The 10,346-nt window shown below is 43.0% G+C and overlaps 1 protein-coding gene across 1 annotated transcript in view; it reads left to right on the forward strand.

The window, feature by feature from the left end:
- The window catches only part of KIAA1549L (KIAA1549 like), a 738,873-nt gene that overhangs the window by 143,697 nt on the left and 584,830 nt on the right, over window positions 1–10,346 (forward strand). The gene's annotated exons all lie outside the window — the stretch shown is intronic.

Consider the following 10,346-nt stretch of genomic DNA (forward strand, 5'->3'; position numbering starts at 1 on the left):
AGATAAAGTATTTTTCTCCCTATAGTTTTTTAGAGCTTCAATGGTGCCATCCTGCTTTAGTAGTGCAAATGCTTTCTTTTTACTGTTAATTGCCTGTCTTACTTCTTTGTTTAGCCACATTGGGTTTTTCCTATTTCTAGTCCTTTTATTCCCACAAGGTATAAACCGCTTACACTGCCTATTTAGGATGTTCTTAAACATTTCCCATTTATTATCTGTATTCTCATTTCTGAGGATATTGTCCCAGTCTACCAGATTAAGGGCATCTCTAAGCTGTTCAAACTTTGCCTTCCTAAAGTTCAATGTTTTTGTGACTCCCTGACAAGTCCCCCTAGTGAAAGACAGGTGAAACTGCACAATATTGTGGTCGCTATTTCCTAAATGCCCAACCACCTGCAGATTTGTTATTCTGTCAGGTCTATTAGATAGTATTAGGTCTAAAAGTGCTGCTCCTCTGGTTGGATTCTGCACCAATTGTGAAAGATAATTTTTCTTGGTTATTAGCAGAAACCTGTTGCCTTTATGGGTTTCACAGGTTTCTGTTTCCCAGTTAATATCCGGGTAGTTAAAGTCCCCCATAACCAGGACCTCATTATGGGTTGCAGCTTCATCTATCTGCTTTAGAAGTAGACTTTCCATGCTTTCTGTTATATTTGGGGGTTTGTAACAGACCCCAATGAGAATTTTGTTACCATTTTTCCCTCCATGAATTTCAACCCATATGGACTCGACATCCTCATTCCCTTCGCTAATATCCTCCCTTAAAGTGGACTTTAGACAAGACTTTACATAGAGACAAACCCCTCCTCCTCTCCGATTTTTACGATCCTTTCTAAACAGACTGTAACCCTGTAAGTTAACTGCCCAGTCATAGCTTTCATCTAACCATGTCTCGGTTATTCCCACTATGTCAAAGTTACCTGTAGATATTTCTGCTTCTAGTACTGGCTTAAGCAGTGGGACACGTCTGGCACTGCAGGATCTGAGTCCATGGTGGCGTAGTGTGTTACTTATGGTAGGCCTTGTTACATTGGTCCCAGTTCTCTGCAGTTCATTCACTAGGTCCCCCCGCGTGGTTCTGGGATTTTTGCTCACCGTTCTTGTGATCATTCTGACCCCACGGGGTGGGATTTTGCGTGGAGCCCCAGATCGAGGGAGATTATCAGTGGTCTTGTATGTCTTCCATTTTCTAATTATTGCTCCCACTGTTGATTTCTTCACTCCAAGCTGGTTGGCTATTGCAGATTCAGTCTTCCCAGCCTGGTGCAGGGCTACAATTTTGTTTCTGGGGTCCTTTGACAGCTCTTTGGTCTTCACCATAGTGGAGTTTGGAGTCAGACTGTTTCAGGGTGTGCACAGGTGTCTTTTTATACTGATAACAAGTTTAAACAGGTGCCATTACTACAGGTAATGAGTGGAGGAAAGAGGAGACTCTTAAAGAAGAAGTTACAGGTCTGTGAGAGCCAGAAATCTTGATTGTTTGTTTCTGACCAAATACTTATTTTCCACCATAATATGCAAATAAAATGATAAAAAAAACAGACAATGTGTTTTTCTGGATTTTTTTTTCTCAGTTTGTCTCCCATAGTTGAGGTCTACCTATGATGTAAATTACAGACGCCTCTCATCTTTTTAAGTGGTGGAACTTGCACTATTGCTGACTGACTAAATACTTTTTTGCCCCACTGTACCTGTATTCTAGATGGAAAATAGTCAGATTTTTTTCTCCTATAAAATTACTGGAAAACAATTACAAAAATGTCATTTTGCGCTTTTTTAAAACATCACAGATCAGCAAATAACATGGGGATATTTAGATTGTGTCCTGTAATTGTAACAACCCGGAGCACTCAGTGAAAAGATTATTTATGGTGATCAATAATTGACGTAAAATATGGTGTGATTGATTTTTTTTCACCATTAAGTCCATAATAAAATGTAAGTGTTCACGTGTAGCGTAAATGCTGTGTTTTTTGTACTGCTATTTTTCTGTACCTTTTCTGCAGGTGTCCGTAACACGGCACTATAACCATCTTCTCTGAATATTGCAATTTTGCTGCATTTTTATACGCTTTCCTCCTTATTTGATGCATTTTTTATGTAGATTTGAAGTGTCATTTTGAATGTTTTTTTAATAGTACAGACAAGCTTTGATTCTGCACTTAAAAATGCAGCAGTTTTTTTACTTTCATTTTTTTTCAGGCTCCACATAGAATCTTATGGAGAAAAAAGTGCACCAAAACTGCTCATTTCAGTTGCATCTCCAGAAACTCCATTTTATTGCATTCAGCTCCTGAGAATATAGCAAAAAAAGTTTGTATACACTAGAATCATGTTGCCTTTGCATTTCAATCCTACGAAAAGTTCTTTTTACATTATGAACCTCTCCAAGTGTTTCTGGATTATATAAATATTTTTTCTGCATTTTAGGAGCATTATATCTACTATTTACCGTAATTGTCTAAGGGTCACTTCCGTCTGTCTGTCTGTCACGGATATTCATTGGTCGCTGCCTCTGTCTGTCAAGGAAATCCAAGTCGCTGATTTGTCGCGGAAAAAAAGCCACGACCAATCAGCGACGGGCACAGTCCGGAAGAAAATAGCCGCTCCTTACTCCCCGCAGTCACTGCCCGGCGCCCGCATACTCCCCTCCAGCCACCGCTAACACAGGGTTAATGCCGGCGGTAACGGACCGCGTTATGCCGCGGGTAACGCACTCCGTTACCGCCGCTATTAACCCTGTGTGTCCCCAACTTTTTACTATTGATGCTTCCTATGCGGCATCAATAGTAAAAAATCTAACGTTAATAATAATAAAAAAACCAAAAAAACCCTGCTATATTCACCCTCCGTTGTCCGCCGAGCCGCTCGCGCCGGGCGCCATCTTCCGTACCCGGCGATGCATTGCAAAATTACCCAGAAGACTTAGCGGCCTCACGACACCGCTAAGTCATCTGGGTAATTTCACAATGCATCCTGGGAACGGAAGATGGCGACAGCCGCGCGCTCATCGCCTGCGCCAGATCCGAAGGTGAGTATGTTACAACTACAATGGGCCGTCGGATCCGAAGGGATGTATGTTAATTTTTTATTTTTTAACCTGTGGCTGGGCAATATACTACGTGACTGGGCAATATACTATATGACTGGGCAATATACTACGTCACTGTGCAATATACTACGTGGCTCTGTGCTGCATACTACGTCGCTGTGCAATATACTACGTGGCTCTGTGCTGCATACTACGTCGCTGTGCAATATACTACGTGGCTCTGTGCTGTATACTACGTCGCTGTGCAATATACTACGTGACTGGGCAATATACTACGTGACTGGGCAATATACTACGTGGCTGGGCAATATACTACGTCGCTGTGCAATATACTATGTGGCTCTGTGCTGTATACTATGTCGCTGTGCAATATACTATGTGACTGGGCAATATACTACGTCACTGGGCAATATACTACGTGGCTGGGTAATATACTACGTGGCTGGGTAATATACTACGTGACTGAGCAATATACTACGTGGCTGGGCAATACACTACGTCGCTGGGCAATATACTACGTGGCTGGGCAATATACTACGTGACTGGGCAATATACTACGTCGCTGTGCAATATACTACGTGGCTCTGTGCTGTATACTACGTCGCTGTGCAATATACTACGTGACTGGGCAATATACTACGTGACTGGGCAATATACTACGTGGCTGGGCAATATACTACGTCGCTGTGCAATATACTATGTGGCTCTGTGCTGTATACTATGTCGCTGTGCAATATACTATGTGACTGGGCAATATACTACGTCACTGGGCAATATACTACGTGGCTGGGTAATATACTACGTGGCTGGGTAATATACTACGTGACTGAGCAATATACTACGTGGCTGGGCAATACACTACGTCGCTGGGCAATATACTACGTGGCTGGGCAATATACTACGTGACTGGGCAATATACTACGTCGCTGTGCAATATACTACGTGGCTCTGTGCTGTATACTACGTCGCTGTGCAATATACTACGTGACTGGGCAATATACTACGTGACTGGGCAATATACTACGTGGCTGGGCAATATACTACGTCGCTGTGCAATATACTATGTGGCTCTGTGCTGTATACTATGTCGCTGTGCAATATACTATGTGACTGGGCAATATACTACGTCACTGGGCAATATACTACGTGGCTGGGTAATATACTACGTGGCTGGGTAATATACTACGTGACTGAGCAATATACTACGTGGCTGGGCAATACACTACGTCGCTGGGCAATATACTACGTGGCTGGGCAATATACTACGTGACTGGGCAATATACTACGTCGCTGTGCAATATACTACGTGGCTCTGTGCTGTATACTACGTCGCTGTGCAATATACTACGTGACTGGGCAATATACTACGTGACTGGGCAATATACTACGTGGCTGGGCAATATACTACGTCACTGTGCAATATACTATGTGGCTCTGTGCTGTATACTATGTCGCTGTGCAATATACTATGTGACTGGGCAATATACTACGTCACTGGGCAATATACTACGTGGCTGGGTAATATACTACGTGACTGAGCAATATACTACGTGGCTGGGCAATACACTACGTCGCTGGGCAATATACTACGTGGCTGGGCAATATACTACGTGACTGGGCAATATACTACGTGACTGGGCAATATACTACGTCGCTGTGCAATATACTACGTGGCTCTGTGCTGTATACTACGTAGCTGGGCAATATACTACCTGGCTGGGCAATATACTACGTGGCTCTGTGCTGTATACTACGTCGCTGTGCAATATACTACGTCGCTGTGCAATATACTACGTGGCTCTGTGCTGTATACTACGTGACTGGGCATTATACTACGTGACTGGGCAATATACTACGTGACTGGGCAATATACTACATGGCTGGGCAATATACTACGTGGCTCTGTGCTGTATGCTAGGTCGCTGTGCAATATACTATGTCACTGGGCAATCTACTACGTGGCTGGGCAATATACTACGTAGCTGGGCAATATTCTACGTGGCTGGGCAATATACTACGTCACTGGGCAATATACTATGTGACTGGGCAATATACTACGTGGCTCTGTGCCGTATACTACGTCGCTGTACAATATACTACGTCACTGGGCAATATACTATGTGGCTAGGCAATATACTACGTGACTGGGTAATATACTACGTGGCTGGGCAATATACTACGTGGCTGGGCAATATACTACATCACTGGGCAATATACTACGTCGCTGTGCAATATACTACGTGGCTCTGTGCTGTATACTACGTAGCTGGGCAATATACTACCTGGCTGGGCAATATACTACGTCACTGGGCAATATACTATGTGACTGGGCAATATACTACGTGGCTCTGTGCCGTATACTACGTCGCTGTACAATATACTACGTCACTGGGCAATATACTATGTGGCTAGGCAATATACTACGTGACTGGGTAATATACTACGTGGCTGGGCAATATACTACGTGGCTGGGCAATATACTACATCACTGGGCAATATACTACGTCGCTGTGCAATATACTACGTGGCTCTGTGCTGTATACTACGTAGCTGGGCAATATACTACCTGGCTGGGCAATATACTACGTCACTGGGCAATATACTATGTGACTGGGCAATATACTACGTGGCTGGGCAATATACTACGTGGCTCTGCGCTGTATACTACGTCGCTGTGCAATATGCTACGTCACTGGGCAATATACTACGTCACTGGGCAATATACTACGTAGCTGGGCAATATACTACGTGACTGGGTAACATACTACGTGGCTGGGCAACATACTACGTCACTGGGCAATATACTACGTCGCTGTGCAATATACTACGTGGCTCTGTGCTTTATACTACGTCACTGGGCAATATACTACCTGGCTGGGCAATATACTACGTCACTGGGCAATATACTACATGGCTGGGTAATATACTACGTGGCTCGGCAATATACTACCTGGCTGGACAATATACTACGTCACTGGGCAATATACTACGTCGCTGTGCAATATACTACGTGGCTCTGTGCTGTATACTACGTAGCTGGGCAATATACTACCTGGTTGGGCAATATACTACGTGGCTGGGCAATATACTACGTGACTGGGCAATATACTATGTGACTGGGCAATATACTACGTGGCTGGGCAATATACTACGTGGCTCTGTGCTGTATACTACGTCGCTGGGCAATATACTACCTGGTTGGGCAATATACTATGTGACTGGGCAATATACTACATCACTGGGCAATATACTACGTGGCTGGGCAATATACTACGTGGCTGGGCAATATACTACATGGCTGGGTAATATACTACGTGGTTGCGCAATATACTACGTGGCTGGGCAATATACTACGTGGCTGGCCAATATACTGCGTGGCTGCGCAATATACTACGTGGCTGGGAAATATACTACGTGGCTGGGCAATATACTACCTGGCTGGGCAATATACTACGTGGCTGCGCAATATACTACGTGGCTGGGCAATATACTATGTGGCTGGACAATATACTACGTGGCTGGGCAATATACTACGTGGCTGCGCAATATACTACGTGGCTGGGCAATATACTACGTGGCTGGGCAATATACTACGTGGACATGTATATTCTAGAATACCCGATGCATTAGAATCGGGCCACCATCTAGTAATAAAATTAAGTTTCAAAGATGCTGGAACTTCTGTTTTACCTCTGACTGTTCTTTTCACGTGTGTTTGATTCTTCCTCCTCCAGGCATACTGCTTTTGTGTAGACTTGAAGAATTCTAGTTTGGTTTCATTGCTCCACAGAACAGTATTAAAAAACCTCTATGGCTTATTCATATGGTTTAGAGCAGGGGTGTCAAACTGCATTCCTCGAGGGCCTCAGACCATGCGTGTTTTCAAGATTTCCTTTGCATTACACAAGGTGCTGGAATCATTCTGTGCAGCTGATTAAATTATCACCTGTGCATTACAAGGAAATCCTGAAAACATGACCTGTTTGCGGCCCTCGAGGAATGCAGTTTGACACCCCTGGTTTAGAGTGTCAACTTTTCCTGTGCTTTTGGGTCAACAGAGGTTCCTCTTGGAGTTTGGGTATGGGGATATTCAATATTTAGTTTGCTCCCTATGCCATGTTCCCACCTACAGTATTTGGTCAGTATTTCACATCAGTATTTCTAAGCCAAAACCAATAGTGGAACAAACGAAGTGAAAGTATAATAGAAACACGTCACCACTTCTGTATTTTTCAATGACTCCTGGTTTTGGCTTACAGATACTGATGGAAAACACTGACCAAATACTGAAGGTGTGAACGTGGCCTCACTATGAAAACTGAAACCTCAATGCCTGCTGCCAGTTATTCTTACTGCAAGTTTTCTGCAGTCACTTGAGGGCTTTGGACTATATTCTCACACTAAGGTGTTATGATCTGGTGGCCTAGGAGCAGCATGAGACATACTCTGGAGAAGGTGGTACCTGTACTGAACGCAGACCCTGAACTTAACAACACAACTAGATGTAGCCGTGGGATGTACCTAACGCTCCCTAGACACCTCGACACAGCCTGAGGACTAAATACCCCTAAAGATAGAAACGGAAAACTATCTTGCCTCAGAGAAAATCCCCAAAGGAAAGACAGCCCCCCACAAATATTGACTGAGAGGAGAGGGAAATGACATACGCAGACTGAAATCAGAATTTAGCAGAGGAGGCCATTCTAGCTAAATAGAAAGTAAGGACAGAGTACTATGCGTTCAGTATTAAAACACTAGAAAATATCCACCACAGAAAATACAAAAACTCCACATCTGACTAAAGACATGGAGGGTATATCTGCATCTCCAGAGATTCCAGCAAGGCTGAAGGAATCCTTACACAGACAAAGCTGGACAAGACAAAACAAGAAAATGCACTGAACTATTAAGCCCACAGCATGTGAACTGCAAAAACAAAGCCAGAACTTATCTTTGTAGACATGGACTGCAAAACAGGAGAGACCAGTCAAAGATGTGAATCCTCCAAAAACAATGGACAACTGGCACTGACTAAAGGATCAAGCAGGACTAAATAGCTGAGTCCAAATTGCAAAAAGTGAACACACCTGATAGATGCTGCGATCCACAGACAGCAGCACTACCAATCATAACCACCGGAGGGAGCCCAAGAGCAGAATTCACAACACTAAGGCCTCTTTTCCACTTGTGAGAAAAAAAACGGTCCGATTTACGGACCGAAAAAACGGATGTAACGTTTGCGTTCGTCATGCGAGTGTCATGCAAGTTCTATGCAATTTTTAGTCGCACTATCCGTATTACGTCTGTTTTACATGCGTTTTTTATCCGTATGCAATGCGTATTTTACGGACAAAAAACCCATAACAAATTTGAAATCATGTGTGCTAGCCCTATGTAAATGAATTTACCAACATGTCTGAAGGATTGCTTAGATTTTGGGTGTGTGTCTTTTTGGATTAACACTAAAAAGAATGCATGGCTGCAATAAATCTGATTCTCGACCCTACTGAGGAGCTTCTCTTTAACTGGATCTTATCCAGGGAATATGGTGTGGGATATTCCCCTGGTATTGCTCCTAGGAGGCGGCGTCGATTTTGGGTTCATCCGCTCCTCACCCAGCGTCCTAGAAAAGGCCATTTTGTCCGGCTATATGGCCATCTGCGGATGCATCGTGAGAATTTTTTTGCCTACACAAGAATGTCTTTGGAGGCCTTTGACTTTCTCCTTGAAGAAATTCGTCCAGCCATCACTTTCACAAATACCCATTTTCGCAAGAGCATTTCAGCTGAAGAACGCCTTCTGTTAACCTTGAGGTATATTTCAATTCCAAAATAACATATTGTCAACTTATATGACTGTAGCTACTGAACTCAGCACATTTTAGCAAAAATTATTTGATACAAATTTAAAATGTTAGTGATAATGTGGATTAATACTTGAAATTTAAAGTTAACCCTTACTACACATCAGATGTTGCCAAAGAAATGTCCAAAAGGGCAACGTGAGACAACATGACTGTTGTGAAAAGACAAAAGAATATGCTTAAATAATTACAACATCATTTCTAATATCAATAGCTTATGATTTTTTTAAAATTATTACTCTAAAAAAAAAACCATAACCGTATATACTCGAGTATAAGCCCACCTGTCTAAGCTCCTGTCTTGGTGTTTCTGGCTCTCCGCAGTAGACATCTGATGGTTTTTAATAAACATAATTGTCTCAGCTGGTTCACATGCTGATTTATGTATGAAATGGCCAGATACCCCTCCTCAACCAACGCAGTCAGTGCAGATGGAGACAGTGAGCGGGTGGTCTGGTTGTGGGGCACGGAACTCTATTTTCTTGACACATGGTCTCATATACATCAATGTTTCCTTTGCCTTCATTTCTCTCTGTCTTTCCATTTTTAGGTTTTTGGCAACTGGACAATCGTATTCTTCACTCCATCTAGAGTTTCTTCTGGGCATAACTACTATTTCAAATATAGTGAAGCACACATGCTCACAAATATGGATTTGTCTAAAGGACAAAGTGATGCCGGAGCCCACACCTTAACATTGGGAACGTATTGCTAATGGGATCTATGACACGTGCCAGTTTCCAAATTGTCTGGGTGCTCTAGATGGGAAGCACATCCGGGTCAAGAAGCCGCCGAACTCAGGGTCCCTATACTACAATTATAAAGGATATTTTTCGATTGTCTTGTTGGCATTAGTAGACAGCAAGTACAATTTTATAATTGTAGATATAGGGGCCTATGGAAGAACAGGAGATTCTCGAATCTTCAATTCTTCCATTATGGGTCGGCGGCTGAAGGCCAATGAATTGGGTTTCCACCCCCAAGTAGTCTTCCTTCTTCTGGTGGTCAAGCAATGCCCTATGTAGTTGTTGCTGATGAGGCATTTCAACTAACGCGTAATGTTATGAGGCCTTATCCGCGACGCGCACTGGACAGACGTGGGCACATTTTTAATTACCGACTAACTCGTGCACGGCGTCTTGTGGAATGTGCATTTGGAATTTTATCTGCTAAATGGAGGGTCTTGCTGAGTGCCATCCAGTTAAGCGAAACCAATGTGAACATAGTAATCAAGGCCTGTGTCATATTACATAACTTTACACGTCAACATTATGTATCTGCGTCTCAGGATGTTGTTGTTGGCTTACCAAACAATCGTGGACACATTGCACAGGCTTTGCCCATACGCACACAGCTGTCAGGCTCAGAGTCCGAAATTATTTTGCTAATTATTTTGATTCACCAGAGGGAGCAATACCCTGGCAAGAAAAT

This window comes from Ranitomeya imitator, chromosome 9 (assembly GCF_032444005.1).
Source record: "Ranitomeya imitator isolate aRanImi1 chromosome 9, aRanImi1.pri, whole genome shotgun sequence".
In the NCBI taxonomy this organism is placed as follows: Eukaryota; Metazoa; Chordata; class Amphibia; order Anura; family Dendrobatidae; genus Ranitomeya; species Ranitomeya imitator.